We start from the raw sequence: 17,803 nt of genomic DNA on the forward strand, positions 1-17,803 counted from the left end.
TAAACTTCCAGATCAAAGACTTTAAATGTAAAAAAAACAAAACCATTAATTATTTTTTAATAAAGATTGCCTTTCTAAATGAAACAAAATCTAAAAGCCATGAGAATCTGTTAAACTAATAAGCATTTTTTAAATGGTCTTCATGGCAATAAACACAAATTCAAGGGATAAACTGGAAAAATATTTCAAGTACATCTCAAGAAGATGCCCAACTTCAATTTTATGTTATTGCAAAAATGCAAATTTAAACTACAAGGTACTACTGTTCCTTCAGACTGGCAAAAATGAAAGGAGTTTGATAAGGCACTGTGTTGGTGAGGTGGGGAAACAGAGTACTCTCACTGCCTGTGGGTTAGAACATAAACTGGGACAACCTCCATGAAGGGCAACAAAGGGCAATTTGGCAGAAATTTCCAAGACTGAAAATTGAACACGGGCAAGATTGCCAAGATGGACAGCGTTATAGGTGTTTACAGGCTGGATGATTTATAGGTATTTAAAACACAAATGTATATGATTGTATACGAAATCTTGCATATCTCTGGAAGGAAACACAAGAAACTGGTGTTTGCCTTTATAAGGGGAAACTGAGTATCTGTATATAGGGAAGGGTAAGAAAGATTTATTCGTTTTTGTAACTTTTGAATTTTGTAACATATATTACCTATTCAAAATTATGAAGCTTTTGAAAAGTGAACCTGTGGGCTAAAAGTGTTTTCCCAAGGCTGACTCTTCATCAAGATATGAAGCATTCAGTAAACGTAGTATAAGACAATATGGAAAATGTCCTTTGCACACATTTAAATAACAGAACTTCTTAGTAACCTCTTCCTTGCTACCATCTCTTGAAATCCAGTTTCTTTTAACAAACCCAAATAAAACTGGAAGGAAATGGGGAGAGGTTTTCCCTCCAAGTCCAAACCTGAAATTCAGTTCCCTAGGAAATATTGTATATATTACAGGTCGGGGAGGAATCACTGATATTTTATGTCCAATTATCTCTGCACAATATATTCCCAAAATTCTATTGTTAGAGTCATATTGTGATAAACCACAACAGAGGCTAGAGTGCTGGGATGAGAGCTATTTATTAGAAACCTGAAGCTAGAAAACAGGTCTCTTTACGTTTTGCTTAAAAGTTCGTGATTAGGGCTTCCCTGGTGGCACAGTGGTTGAGAGTCCGCCTACTGATACAGGGGACGCGGGTTCGTGCCCCGGTCTGGGAAGATCCCACATGCCGCGGAGCGGCTGGGCCCGTGAGCCATGGCCGCTGAGCCTGCGCGTCCGGAGCCTGTGCTCCGCAACGGGAGAGGCCACAACGGTGAGAAGCCCGCGTACCGCAAAATAAAAATAAAAGTTCATGATTAAACTTATAATCCTATTGTAAACACACGTATCCTCCCTTTAATGTGTTTGTTGTCCTCCCTTTAATGTGTATGTTGTCAAAAACTGAAGTGGTAAACTCTCTTCCCTCTATACCCCATCACATAATGTCACCATTCCTGCTTCTTTGACTGATATAATACAGTAGAAAGAAATGAAATCTCATGGTTTTAAAATACTGACAAAAACATTCAAAATCCATCCTTGTGCCAAATTTGTCTACAGTTCTGATTTGGCTTTTGGGCCTTCAGTTTACTACTTCTTTCTTTAATAAATATTTGTTAAATAAATGAATAACATTTTCCTGCATAACAACTAGCTATCTGGGGGACAGTTAATCATAAAACAGAGAGAGGTATGTTCTAAACCAGGGGTCCCCAACCCCCAGGCCATGGACCAGTACTGGTCTGTGGCCTGTTAGGAACCGGGTGGAACAGCAGGAGGTGAACAGCGGGCAAGAAAGCAAAGCTTCATCTGTATTTACAGCAGCTCCCCATTGCTGGCATTACCACCTGAGCTCTACCTCCTATCAGATCAGTGGTGGCATTAGATTCTCATAGGAGCGTGAACCCTACTGTGAACTGCGCGTGGGAGGGATCTAGGCTGCGCGCTCCTTATGAGAATCTAATGCCTGATCATCTGAGGTGGAGCTGATGCAGTGAGCTGGGAAGCGGCTGCAAATACAGATTATCATTAGCAGAGTGGTTTGACTGCACAGAGACCATAATAAATCAATGTGCTTGAATCATCCTGAAACCATTCCCCCCCTCCCCCGCCCCATCCTTGGAAAAACTGTCTTCCACGAAACTGGTGCCTGGTGCCAAAAAGGTTGGGGACCACTGTTCTAAACCAATTGAGAAATATATATAGCAGTCAGGTGGCAATGATAATACAGTATCTACATTTTAGTAGAAATGATTAAAATAACTCTACTATGGACACAATGAACTTCTCACTATTTCTGTTCCCCCCTGGAACTAGACTGACTTCACAAGTCCTGGCAGAGGAAATGGAGAAGTGCAAAGCTTCTCTATTGGATAGGGAAGTCTGCCCTTGGTGAGCTAACTGTAAGAAAAGCAGAAGAGAGAATCACACCCCTCAGAAACAAGAGAGAACAGGCCAAAGAACAGGCTCCACCTGAACAGTGACTGTCCCTCAGAGAGGGTCAATAGCCATCGCTCTCATCTATTATTAGTCCCTCATTCTTTGAGATAAGTAGTGACCAAGGGGAGCAGAAGAAGAAATGTTCATAAAACTACTGATTAATAAAAAGAAGCAGTATCCCCTAAAACAATGGCAGCTAACAATTATTGAGAGTTTAGTGCCAGGTATTATATTAATAAGCTCATTACAACCTACAAAGCAAATACTACTACAACTATGAATATTTTCCCAGAAAGGAAACCTAACCTTAAAGAGGCAAAATGACTAACCTGAGCAGAGTCACAAAACTTGTACAGTAGCAGAATTAGGATCTGAACACAGACTATTTGGGTGAAGCCTGAGATTTTTAAATTCCTGCCTCAGAGACTTGCCTTAATATAAAGCAAGAGTAATTAAAACAATACTATTTTAGCACAGCAACACAGAAACATGAACCAAGGCATATATGAAAACCTAGTATATGAGAAAACTGGTTTTTCAAATCAGTCACAAAGAAAGCCATATTCAATAAGGGACAAATGTCAAAGTATGAAAAGAAAATGAGGTTCCAATCTCACATACTATATAAAACAAATACCAGTTGAAATAAGTTTTTAAAATCTTTCAGGTAGGGGCTTCCCTGGTGGTGCAGTGGTTGAGAGTCCGCCTGCCGATGCAGGGGACATGGGTTCGTGCCCCGGTCCGGGAAGATCCCACATGCCGCGGAGCAGCTGGGCCCGTGAGCCATGGCCGCTGAGCCTGCGCGTCCGGAGCTTGTGCTCCGCAACGGGAGAGGCCACAACAGTGAGAGGCCCAAGTACAGCATTAAAAAAAAAAAAAAAAAAAATCTTTCAGGTAACTATAAAATTATAGCAAATAATTTTACAATTTAAATGGGGTTTTTAAGCATGACACAAAACTCAAAAGTTATAAAGGAAAAAAAGCAACAGAAACTTACAGAAAATATATAATAAAGGGCTAATCATCACAACTGATAAAAAGTATCTGTAAAGCAATATAACAACCCAACAGAAAATAAAAATCTATAAAGGCTACGAACACTCAATTCAGAAAAGAAATACAAATAGCCAATAGCATATTAAAAGAAAATTAATCTTACCAGTGGCTCAACATTAAAAAGTCCAACATCATGAATAGATTACAGAAGAAAGCCACATAATTATGTCATTAACTACAGAAGTCATTAAAATCAACTCATTCCCAATTAAGCCTTTATACAATGGGACTAAAAGAGAACTTCCTTAAACTGATAGATTATCTTCCAAATACCTCTAGCAAAATATAATACTTCACGCCTTAACTTTGTAAGTATCTCCCTGAAATGAAAAACAAGAAAAAAATTCCTACTACCATTACTCCTATTTAATAATGTAATAACTGGAAATACTCACTGATGCCAAGATAAGAAAAAGAAATAAGAGAAGACTTAGAAAGGAAGAAACAAAATTGTCCTTATTTACAGATGATTGTCTGCCTAGAAATTACAAAAGAATCTGCAGACAAACTATTAGAATAAATAAATAAATGTTTGTAAACATTTATTTATTTCTGGATATAGATGATTAATGCAAAAATCAGGAGTTTTTCTATATACGACTTGTAATAACTAATTTATGAAATATAAGTGCTTAATTATTTATGGACATATGGAAAGATAAAGCAGGGTTTTTCTAAAATTTTATTTATTTTTTTATACAGCAGGTTCTTATTAGTTAGCCATTTTATACATATTAGTTTATATATGTCAATCCCAATCTCCCAATTCATCACACACACACCCCATAAAGCAGGTTTTTAATGGGAAGATTCAATGTCACAAAGATGGTAATTTCCCTCAAACTAAATGCAACTCTTATCAAAATCTCAACAGAGCTTTCCACAGAACCTAACAAGCTGATCCCAAAATTAATCTAGAAGACCACAGGTCCAAGAAGAACCGAGACCATTTTGAAAACAAACAAGAAGGGAACCCTTGCCCTACCAAATATTAAAACTTACAATAATTTAGGCTTGTAGAATTGGAACAGATATACTAGATCTTTATCTATTATATACAACAGCCCAGTAAGAGACTACACATACACAGAAACTTCCCTTATGACACGCATTACACATCGATGGGAAAAGTAAGAATGCTCAACACACATGGTGTGGTGACAATTGGTTGTCCATATTGTCTGGGGTAGAAGGAGGGGGGAAATTCACGATCCTCATCTCATACACAGGCCACCAACCCCCAAAGAAGAAAAAAATCTCAGGTGGATTAAAAGCCTAGCTATGAGAAGAAAAGCTTTGCCAAGTCTTAGAATATAGAAAAATAACTCATAACAGTGGAGTAGGGATGGATTTTTTTTTAAACAAGACTTAAAAAGCTCAAACTATAAAGCAAAAAGATTGAGAAATTTGATTATATGAATATGTAATGTTTCTGCTCAACATAAGACCCCAAAAACAAAATTTAAAAAGATAACTCACAGACTAGGAAGATAGGTACAATGCATAAAAGCAACAAGGATTAGTATTCAGAATTTACAAAGAACTATGAATCAAAGAGAAAAAAGCTAACACCCCAACAAATAAATGGGCAGAGGATGGGAGTAAGAAATTCACAAAAGAAGAAACCTAATTGTCCTACCTTGCTCCTCTTTTTCCAATCTACCTACAGTGAGTATGGTTTTGGTCTACTCTATGTCCTGTGATGAATTGAGTTTATTAGTCAGAGTAAGGTATGGCAAAAATAACCCTGAAATCTTAGTGATTTAATTTACAACAGAGGCTATTTCTTGCTGGGGGGCTATGTTCAGCCCAAGGATCCAAGATGATGGAGGCTCCACCAGTTTGCAGATGCACCATCTGGATTTATCCCTGGGGTTGCCAGTGACTGCTTGTGTAAGTAATTCCACTTGCCTACAGATCTAAATGTACACAGGTATAAACCAAGCCCCATAATGTTATCAGTAATAAAGCTTACATTTTAATCTTTATCTGTTTAACTCTTATGTTCCTCAAAGAATTAGTACAGAATTAAGGTGGGGAAAAGAGTAATCTTGTCTAAAGATGCTCCAGACACCCTCCCCCCAAATTATGTTAGTCTCCATATTCACCTATATTTCTAAAATATTTTGTAAATGAATTTTTAAAAGGGAGCCACTAGAAGAATTTTAATAGTTTTTATACCTTTCAAATCACTGGAGCCAGTGAAAAAATAAAACTAAGAAAACGTGATCAAGGCACCAAACAGCAAGAAGAAGCATGGCAAAGAGAAAACAAAATAAGTCCAAACATATCAGTAAAAATAAAACATGCAAAATATTTAAATTCACCTATTAGATTTTTTTTCAAATTGAGTTTAAAAAAATTCAACCTATATATTGTTTAATAGACATAATTAAAACAAAACCATATAAAAATATTTAAATCAAAGGACAGAAAATGGTATGCTATACAGTTGCCAGGAAAAAGAGCAGGTATATTAATATCAACAGCAGATGAAACAGAATTCACAGCAAATAACAATAAAGACAAAGATGTTTCACGATTATGTAATCTAACAAGAGATTACAACCATCACACACCTTATGACAAAAGATTTTAAATCTATAACACAAAAACTAGTGAAAATAGGAAAAATTAGTAAACCCATAATAATAGGTTAACACACCTCCAAAAAATAAAATAAGTAATTAGAAGCCTGATCTAGTAAATACAGAGAACCATTTTCAACAGAGAGCACAAACTTTTCAAAACATAGGATATTCACTGAAGTCATCACATATTACGTCACAAGGAAATCACAACAAATTCAGGAAAGCAAAGATCATACATACAGATCATACAAAATACAAAATTTGAAATTCATTGATGAAAATACAACAAGCAAAAATCTATCAACATGCAAATGTTTAAAACCCATTTCTAAATAACTTGCAACAAAGGGAAATTAAAAGAGAATTCAACAGGGCTTCCCTGGTGGCACAGTGCGTAAGAATCTGCCTGCCAATGCAGGGGACATGGGTTTGAGCCCTGGTCCAGGAAGATCCCACATGCTGCGGAGCAACTAAGCCTATGCGCCACAACTACTGAGCCTGTGCTCTAGAGCCCACAAGCCACAACTACTGAGCCCATGCGCCTAGAGCCCATGCTCTGCAACAAGAGAAGCCACCACAATGAGAAGCCCGCGCACCGCAACGAAGAGCAGCCCCCGCTCGCCTCAACTAGAGAAAGCCCACACAGCAACAAAGACCCAACACAGCGTCCCCCCAAAATTAATAAAACAATTCATCACAAATTATTTTAAAATTAATCTCAATAAGAATTCATGTTAAAATCTGTGGAATATGCTTAAACAAAAATCTGAAGAAAATCATCTGCCTAAAAAAAGGCTCCCTCTGTCACACCATTCACAAACAAAAATAAATTCTACCTGGATTAAAAAGCTGAACATAATAGTTCTGGTTCCCTACATTCCAGGCCATGGTAGGATTGTCCTGACTCCTCTGAGATTAAATGAGTAGAGATGAAATATATGACTTCCAGGCCAGCCCATTTAATTGATGGTACAAAACCCTATAGAACTCTCTTTCCCTCTGACCAGCAGCAATCGAGATAATAGCTGAGGGCTTCCCTGGTGGCGCAGTGGTTGAGAGTCTGCCTGCCGATGCAGGGGACACGGGTTCATGCCCCGGTCCGGGAAGATCCCACATGCCGTGCAGCGGCTAGGCCCGTGAGCCATGGCCGCTGAGCCTGAGCGTCTGGAGCCTGTGCTCCGCAACGGAGAGGCCACAACAGTGAGAGGCCCGTGTACCGAAAAAGATAATAGCTGAAATAGAGCCATTTTAGAAAACTGGCCATATTTATAAAAAATGAACATCACACATCTTTTGACTCAGTAATTCCACTTCTAGGCATATATACAACAGAAATGCATACACATGTTCATCAAGAAAGGTACAGTGGTTTATAGAATCATTATTTGTAATAGCCAAAAACTGAAAACAAATCAAATGTCTAGAAATGGTGGACTGAAACACTGTGGTACTTTCTCACAGTTGAATATTATATACCAGTAAGAATGAGTGAATGAACTTTGACCATGCACAACATCATGGATGACTCTCAATAACACACTGTAGTGAAAGAAGCCAAACAAGAGTATGGCTTCATCACACAGTCTGACTCCATTCAAATAGATTTCAAAGGCAGACAAATCCATGGCAATTAAAAATTATGATAGTGTTTATTCTTGGTAGGGGAGTGACTGTGAAAGAGCACAAAGGAGTAGTTTCTAGGGTATAGTGATATTCTCTTTCTCAATCTCTCTGCTAGTTACTTACCCATGATGTACAAAGCTGTCAATCAAGTTCCCTTTGTGCACATTTCTGTGTATGTATGAATCATTACAACACATTACAGAGATCTGTGTATATTATAAAATAAATTAGACTTCAGTTATGTTATACTGAATTAAAAGTTATATGTGTAGTAGTTATGCTCCACTAGCTGGGTCACAAAAGTAAGAAGATTTATAACAGTTCTTACTAGCCAGTGATAGACATGTGTCATGAATAAAAAATAAACCTTTACTTGTTACATGCCACTAAGATGTTGGGGTTGTCATCACAGCATAACCTAGCCTATCCTGAATGTTACATATCTTTAGATATTTAAGTCTTAAACTAAGACACAAAATGCAAAAGCTATAAAAAGAAAGGATTTGATAAATTTACAAAAGACACCATTAAAATATTTTTAGAAAGGGGGTGGGAAGAAAGTAGAATACAGGATTCAACCTGAAAAAACTCCCAACAGCCAAAGCTGGAACAATTTGAGCAATGAAGTAAGTATATAATATTGGATTATAACTGAAAGTATAAAATAAACATGAGGACTTCCCTGGTGGTCCAGTGGTTAAGACTTTGCCTTCCAATGCAGGGGGTTCGGGTTTGATCCCTGGTCAGAGAGCTAAGATCCCACATGCCTTGTGGCCAAAAAGACCAAAACATAAAACAGAAGCAATATTTTAACAAATTCAGTGAAGACTTTAAAAATGGTCCACATCAAAAAAAATAATCTTTAAAAAAATTTTTTTAAATAAATATGCATGAATATATGCTGATATAAAAAAGTGATTGAATAAATAAATGAAGAGACCAATCTTCCTTATACAAGAATTTCAAGTAATATATACAGATACTTCCCTCTAAGAGGTAGAGCTTAACTCTCCTCAACTTCGAGTATGGGTTGGACTTAGTGACTTGCTTCCAAAGAATATACTGAGTTGGCCAAAAAGTTCGTTCGTTTCCCCATAACATCGTGTGAAAAACCCGAATGAACTTTTTGGCCAGCCCAACAGTATGGAAAGGAAAAGATAGTAACTTTACAGAGGAGAAACCTGGCCAACACTACTTTAACCAAGTGTTCATAATTCATCAGTGATGTTATGTGGATGTCATGTACCCCCAGATGTGATCCAACAAGAAGGGTGCTTCTCCTGTGTGGTATTTTATTCCAAAAATCCAGTCTAGTCATTAGAAAATATCAAACAAAATTTGAGGGACATTCTACAAAATACCTGACCAATACTCATCAAAACTGTCAATATCATGAAAAACATAACTGAGAAATTCTCATGAACCTTAGTGGCTAAGGAGATGACAACTAAATGCAAGGTGGTATCCTAGATTAAATGCTGGAATAGAAAAAGGACATTAATGGGAAAACTGGGGAAACATGAATAAAGTCTGGAGTATATGTAACAGTAACATACCAACCAGTGTTGGTTTCTTAACGCCACATGGTAATGCAGGATGATGTTATGAACCGAATTGTGTCTCCCCTCCCCACAAATTCATATGTTGAAGCCCAAGCCCTCAGTGTGCCTATATTTAGCGATAGGGCCTTTAAAGAGGTAATTAAGGTTAAATGAGATCATAAGGGTGGGGCCCTAATCCAATAGGACTGGTGTCCTTATAAGAAGAGGAAAAGACGCCAGGAATGCATAGTACAGAGTAAAGGCCGCATGAGGTCACAGCAAGAAGGCAGCTGTCTCACCAGAAACCAATCCTGCTGGCACCTTGATCTTGGAATTCCAACCTCAAGAATTGTGAGAAAATAAATTTCTGTTGTTTAAGCCAATAAGCGTGTATATCTTATTATGGCAACCTGAGCAAACTAATACAAATGATAACATTCAATGAAACTAAAACTGGGTGAAGAATATACAGAAACTCTCTGTAGTATCTTTGTAATGTTTCTGCAAATCTAAGTTATTTAACCTAGAAGGAAATGGACAAGTTCTTAGAAATGTACAATCTTCCAACACTGAACCAGGAAGAAATAGAAAATACAAAGAGACCAATCACAAGTACTGAAATTGAAACTGTGATTAAGAACTTCCAACAGACAAAATTCCAGGACCAGATGGCTTCACAAGTGACCTCTATCAAACATTTAGAGAAGAGTTAACACCTATCCTTCTGAAACTGTTCCAAAAAATTGCAGAGGAAGGAAAACTCCCAAGCTCATTCTATGAGGCCACTACCACCCTGATACCAAAACCAGACAAATATACAAAAAAAAAAAAAGGGAAAATTACGGGCCAGTATCACTGATGAACATAGATGCAAAAATCCTTAACAAAATACTAGCAAACCAAATCCAACAATACATTAAAAGGATCATACACCATCATCAAGTGGGATTTATCCCCCAAAGGTAAGAATTTTCAGGGACTTCCCTGGTGGTGCAGTGGTTAAGAATCCGCCTGCCAATGCAGGGGACACAGGTTCGAGCCCTGGTCTGGAGAGATCCCACATGCCGCAGAGCAACTAGGCCTGTGCCCCACAGCTACTGAGCCTGCACTCTAGAGCCCACAAGCCACAACTACTGAGCCCACGTGCCACAACTACTGAAGCCCGCGCACCTAGAGCCTGTGCTCCGCAATAAAAGAAGCCACCACAATGAGAAGCCCATGCACTGCAATGAAGAGTAGCCCCACTCACCGCAACTAGAGAAAGCCCACGTGCAGCAACAAAGACTCAATGCAGACAAAAATAAATAAATAATAATTTTTTTAAAAAAAGAATTTTTCAATATCCGCAAATCAATCAGTGAGATATGCCACATTAACAAACTGAAGAATAAAAACTATATGATCATCTCAAGAGATGCAGAAAAAGCTTCTGATAAAATTCAACACCTATTTATGATAAAAACTCTCCAGAGAGCTTCCCTGGTGGCACAGTGGTTGAGAGTCCGCCTGCCCGTGCAGGGGACATGGGTTCGTGCCCTGGTCCAGGAAGATCCCACATGCCGCGGAGCGGCTGGGCCCGTGAGCCATGGCCACTGAGCCTGCGCGTCTGGAGCCTGTGCTCCGCAATGGGAGAGGCCACAACAGTGAGAGGCCTGTGTACCTCATAAAAAAACAAACAAACAAACAAAACTCTCCAGAAAGTAGGCATAAAGGGAACCTACCTCAACATAATAAAGGCCATATACAACAAACCCTCAGCTAACATCATACTCAACGGTGAATAGCTGAAAGCATTTCCTCCAAGATCAGGAAGCCCACTCTTGCCACTTTTATTCAACACAGTTCTGAAGTCCCAGCCATGGCAATCAGAGAAAAAAAAGAAATAAAAGGAATCAAAATTGGAAAAGAAAAAGTAAAACTGTCTCTATCTGCAGATAATATGATACTATACATAGAAAATCCTGAAGATGGTATCAGAAAACTACTAGAACTCATCAATGAATTTGGTAAAGTTGCAGAATACAAAATTAATACACAGATATCCCTCACATTTCTATACACTAACAACGAAAGCTCAGAAAGAGATATTAGGGAAACAATCCCATTTACCATCGCATAAAAAAGACTAAAATATTTAGGAATAAACCTACCTAAGGAGGCAAAAAACCTGTACTCTGAAAACTATAAGATGCCGATGAAAGAAATCGAAGATGACACAGATGGAAAGATATACCATTTTCTTGGATTGGAAGTATCAATATTGTCAAAATGACTATACTACGCAAGGCAATCTACAGATTCAATGCAATCCCTATCAAATTACCAATGGCATTTTTCACAGAACTAGAACAAAAACTTTTTAAATTTGTATGGAAATACAGAAGACCCCTGAATAGCCAAAGTAATCGTGAGCAAGAAAAATGGAGCTGGAGGAATCAGGCTCCCTGACTTCAGACTATACTACAAAGCTACAGTCATCAAAACAGTATGGTACTGGCACAAAAACAGAAAAGTATATCAATGGAACAGGATAGAAAGCCCAGAAATAAACCCACGCACCTATGGTCAATTAATCTACAACAAAGGAGCAAATAATATACAATGGAGAAAAGACAGTCTCTTCAGTAAGTGGTGCCAGGAAAATGGGACAGCTACATGTAAAAGAATGAAATTAGAACATTTTCTAACACCATATTCAAAAATAAACTCAAAATGGATTAAAAACCTAATGTAAGACTGAAAACTCTTAGAGGAAAACATAGGCAGAACACTCTCTAACATAAATCGCAGAAATATCTTTTTGGATTCACCTCCTACAGTAATGAAAATGAAAACAAAAATAAACAAATGGGACCTAGTTAAACTTAAAAGTGTTTGCACAGCAAAGGAAACCATAAACAAGATGAAAAGACAACCCTCAGAATGGGAGAAAATATTTGCAAATGAAAGAACTGACATGGGATTAATCTCAAAATATACAAACAGCTTATACAGCTCAATATCCAAAAAAAAAAAAAGAAAGAAAGAAAAGAAAAACCACAATCAAAAAACGGGCAGAAAACCTAAACAGAAATTTCTCCAAAGAAGATATACAGATGGCCAGAGGCACATGAAAAGGTGCTCAACATTGCTAACTATTAGAGAAGTGCAAATCAAAACTACAATGAGGTATCACCTCACACCGGTCAGAATGGCCATCATCAAAAAATCTACAAACAATAAATGCTGGAGAGGGTGTGGAGAAAAGGGAGCCCTCATGCATTCTTGGTGGGAATGTAAATTGATACAGCCACTCTGGAGAACAGTATGGAGATTCCTTTAAAAATTAAATATAGAACTACCATATAACCCAGCAATCCCACTATTGGGCATATACCCTGAGAAAACCGTAATTCAAAAATATACATGCACCCCGATGTTCACTGCAGCACTATTTACAATAGCCAAGACATGGGAGCAACCTAAATGTGCATCAACAGAGTTGATAAAGAAGACATGGCACATATATACAATGGATTACTCAGCCATAAAAAGAATGAAATAATGCCATTTGCAGCAACATGGATGGACCTAGACATTATCATACTAAGTGGAGTAAATCAAAGAAAAACAAATATCATATGATACCACTTATAGGTGGAATCTAAAAATATGATACAAATGAACTTATTTACAAAACAGAAACAGACCCACAGACTTCAAAAACAAACTTATGGTTACCAAAGGGGAAAGGTTGGGGGGAGGGATAAATTAGGCATTTGGGATTAACATATATACACTACTATATATATAATAGATAATCAACAAGGACCTACTGTATAGCACAGGGAACTCTATGCAATATTCTGTAATAACCTATATGGGAAAAAATCTGAAAAAGAATGGATATATGTACATGTATAATGGAATCACTTTGCTGTACACCTGAAACACAACACTGTAAATCAACTATACTCCAGTATAAAAATAAAAATTAAATTAAAAAAATAAATAAAAGTTATTTTAAAAAAGCAACTGACTGGGAGAAAATATTTGTAACTTATATAACAAAAAATATACATATTATACAAATATTTTTAAATTCCTATGAAATATCTTAAAATTGCAAACAGTCCCATAGAATATTGAGTCAGGTATAGCAAAGGTAAGTCAGAAAAATAGAAATGACAAAAAAAGGTGAGATGTTTAAACTAACTAGTAAACAGAAAAATAAAAAGTATAAAACAATGACATTGTATTTCACACCACCAAACTGGAAAAAAATTTAACAGTGCTATCAGTTAGGGAAAGGTTGTGGGGAAATTGTTACCTTTATACAAGGAAGATGGGACTGAAAATTGGTAGAGGTGTTCTGGAGAGCAAGCTGGCAGAATCTGTTATGCATGTATCCCTTGACCCAGCCAGTCCCCCTTCTTCACATCTACCTCAGAGAAAAAGTAGCATATGACAAGTAAGAAGCTGTAAGGATGTTTACTGTAGCACAGTCTGCAGTAAAAGTAAACTGAACTAACTGTTAGCAATAGAGGAATAATTACATAAAACTGTGGCAGTCATACCATGACTTAAAATTAATGAGGTAGATCAATATGAAATATTTCCACAGTAATACAAAGACAAATTATTTTTTAAAAAACTAGTTGTTCAACAGATACATGTAAAAATGATAAAACAAATTTAAGCCACAGGCAAATTTATTTGAATGTAAATAAACAGAAAAGTAACTGAAACAATACCCCTACCAAACTGCTTATGGAGATGGCACTGGGACTGGGGGGTGGTGAAGGAAATTTTCACTTTATCAGTATTTACTTGGGTTTTTAGAACATCTTGGTGTTCATTTATAATTGAAAATATACTCTTCTGGAGAGTAAGGGAGGGATGGGGAATGAAGTCTTTCAAGACTGTCTTCCCCTCAACCTGGGTACCCTACTTCCCTCATAATACGTGTGGGAAAACAACAGCTATTTCCAACCAGGACAAGATCTACCACCACAGTGCAGACAGTTTAAATAAAGCATCAGCAGCTAGTTTTTTTGTTGTTTTTTTTTTTTTTTTGCGGTACGCGGGCCTCTCACTGCTGTGGCCTCTCCCGTTGCGGAGCACAGGCTCCGGACGCGCAGGCTCAAAGGCCATGGCTCACGGGCCCAGCCGCTCCGCGGCATGTGGGATCTTCGCGGACCGGGGCACGAACCCGTGTCCCCTGCATCGGCAGGCGGTCTCTCAACCACTGCGCCACCCGGGGAAGCCCAGCAGCTAGTATTCTTAAATGGAAAGATGAGTTAATAATCCCAGCCAGTTACCTTTCACGATCCTTCCGTATCTTGGTCTATCCTTCATCCCTGGACAGGAGATTCAAAGTTGTTTGACTCTCAGTACACTTTAAGGGGAGTAACTGAGGAGTGGGAACAGTAAGAGAGCTGTAGCAGCTGTTTGGCCCTTCTCTTTTAAAACAAGAGTGAAATCTTCCTGTTGAAAAAAATCATAAAGTACTGGGACTTCCTCGGCAGAGAAGTGTTTAAGACTCCACGCTCCCAATGCAGGGGGCCTGGGTTTGATCCCTGGTCAGGTAACTAGATACCACATGCCACAACTAAGAGCCTGCACGTCACAACTAAAAGATCTCACATGCCACAGCTAAGACCTCGTGCAGCCAAATAAATTAATTAATATTTTTTAAAAATCACAAAGTACTAAATATTCTGATGAAATTTACAACTGGTAAGTATATTTTATCATTTTTGTTTAAATCGAATGGATATGTGCAAGCATTCTCCTTATGCTTAATCACACAACCTAAATTTTCTAAACAATTCTAATTTCAAACATTCTGTTCCATTCCTAAGAGTAACCCTTATAACTGTCAGATGCATTTATTTGCTTAAAATACAGGTAAAACATTCTCTGAAATCTGGATTCTTGACCTCCAAGAGATTAATCAATTCCAGGAAGAAATACCTACACAAATAACAATACTAAGATTAGTCTGAAATAGAAGTAGATGTGAAACTGAGTTTTTTACAACCATAAATTCCTTTTGTGATCTTTTGATCACAGCATAAAACAGCATAAAATTTATCATCTTAACCATTTTTGAGTGTAGTGTTAACTATATATATATACCTTGTTGTGCAACAGATCTCTAGAATTTTTCATCTTGAAAAACTGAAACTCCCCCCAATCAAGATAGATATTTTCATTACCACCACCATTTATTTTCTGTTTCCAGGCAATTGGCTACTTTAGATATGTCATAATTGGAATCACACATTATTTGTCTTTTTGTGACTGGCTTATTTCACTTAGCATAATGTCCTCAAGGTTCATCCACGTTGTAGCATAGGACAGGGTTGCTCTTTTTTCTTTAAGACTGAATAATATTCTACTCTACATATATACCACATTTTCTTTATCCATTCATCTGTCAATAGACATTCTACCTCTTGGCTATTGTGAAAAATGCTGCAATGAACATGAGTGTGCAACTATCTCTTCAAGAGCCTGTTTTCACTTCTTTTGGATAAATACCCAGAAGTGGGACTGCTGAATCATATGGAAGTTCTATTTTTAATTTTTTAAGAAACCTCTATACCCTTTTCCATAGCAGCTGCACTATTTTCCATTTCCATCAACAGTACAGAAGGGTTCCAATTTTTCCACATCCTTGCCAACACTTGTTACTTTGTGCATGTGTTGGAGGTTTTTTTGTTTTTGATAGTGGCCATCCCAACAGGTATGAGATACCTTATGGTGGTTTTGATTTGCATTTCCCTAGTAATAGTGATGTTGAGCATCTTTTTCATATGCTTGTGTGAGATCTTAAAAAAATTGTATCAATATATGTGTGTGTATATTTAGATATACACAGATATATATATCTGCCGCCAGTTTTTGGCACAGTTCCTAAAACCCTTGCAATTTCTTAAGTGATGAGAACACTAGGAGTGTCTTTGATTCTAATATTTGGTCTGTGACCCTGGTTCCTGACACCAAGATACCAAATCCCTTAGAATTTCCTGGGTAGCAGGAGAGTCTCTTGTTCTAATGAGGTGACTCTGGTGGGCTCCAGGATGTGTATGGTCCCCAGAAAGACCAAGTCATATTAGAAGCTTGAAGTTTCAGCCCTGCCTCAAATTCTCTAGAAGAGAGATGGGCTGGAAATGAAATTGATAACTGATCATACCTAAGTCAGGAAGCCTACATAAAAATCCTAATAGTATGGGGTTCAGGGAGCTTCCAGATTGGTGAACACAGAGGTGTTGGGAGAGTGGTGGGCCCAGAGAGGATGAAAAAGCTCTGTGCCCCTTCCCACATACCTGCCTTCTGCATCTCTTCCATGTGGATATTTGTCTATATCCTATGTTACATCCTTTTATAATAAACTGGCAAAGAGTAAGTAAACTATTTCCTAAGTTCTGCGAGCCACTCTAGCAAATTAATCAAACATGAGGCAGGATCGTGGGAACCTCTGATTTATAGCTGATTGGTCAAAGCACAGGTAACAACATGGATTTTCGACTGGCATCTGAAGGTGGGGTGGGTAGCCTTGTGGGACTGAGCACTAACCTGTGAGATCTGACACTATCTCCAGATAGATAACGTCAGAATTAAATTGTAGAACACCCAGCCGGTGCCAAATTGCTTGGTGTGGGGAAAACCAGCAAGGTCAGAAGTAAAGTGTTCTGTGTGAGAGTAAAGGAGACAACACAGGAGGGAACACTGGGAAATATCTTCCCAATACAATCTGTTGGCCATTTGTATATCTTCTTTGGAGAAATGTCTATTCAAGTTTTGCCCATTTTTTTATTAACATCTTTATTGGAGTATAATTGCTTTACAATGGTGTTAGTTTCTGCTGTATAACAAAGTGAATCAGCTATACATATACATATATCCCCATATCCCCTCCCTTTTGCATCTCCCTCCCACTGGACTGTTTATTTTTCTGTTGTTGACTTGTAGGAGTTATTTATATATTCTGGAAATTTAACCCCTTATATTAACTCATTTATCAAATACGTGGTTTGCAAATATTTTTCCGATTCCATAGGTTGCCTTTCACTCTATTGATTCTGTCCTTTGATGAGCAGAAGTTTTTAAGTTTGATATAGTCTCATTTGTCTGTTTTTGCTTTTGTTGCCTGTGCTTTGGTACCATATCCAAGAAATCACTGCCAAGTCCAGTGTCATGAAGCTTTTTGCCCATGTTTTCTTCTAGGAGTTTTATAGTTTTTGGTCTTAACTTTAGGCCTTTAATTAATTCTGAGTTAATTTTTGTATATGATGTAAGGTAAGAGTCCAACTTCATTCTTCTGCATGTGAATATCCAGTTTTCCCATTACTATTGTTGAAGAGACTATCCTTTCCCTATTGTGTAACCTTGGCACCTTGGTTAAAAAGCATTTGACCATACCCATGATGGTTTATTTCTGGGCTCTATTCTGTTCCATTGGTCTATGTCTGTCTTTAAGCTAGTATAATACTAGTTTGGATTTTTTGTTTGTTTGTT

The 17,803-nt window shown here is 37.6% G+C and overlaps 1 protein-coding gene across 4 annotated transcripts in view; it reads right to left on the reverse strand.

Moving 5' to 3' along the window:
* Positions 1 to 17,803, reverse strand: part of CDC14B (cell division cycle 14B) — a 107,930-nt gene that overhangs the window by 64,664 nt on the left and 25,463 nt on the right. The window lies entirely within an intron of this gene.

The sequence above is a fragment of the Pseudorca crassidens genome, chromosome 7 (genome assembly GCF_039906515.1).
Source record: "Pseudorca crassidens isolate mPseCra1 chromosome 7, mPseCra1.hap1, whole genome shotgun sequence".
NCBI classification, from domain to species: Eukaryota; Metazoa; Chordata; class Mammalia; order Artiodactyla; family Delphinidae; genus Pseudorca; species Pseudorca crassidens.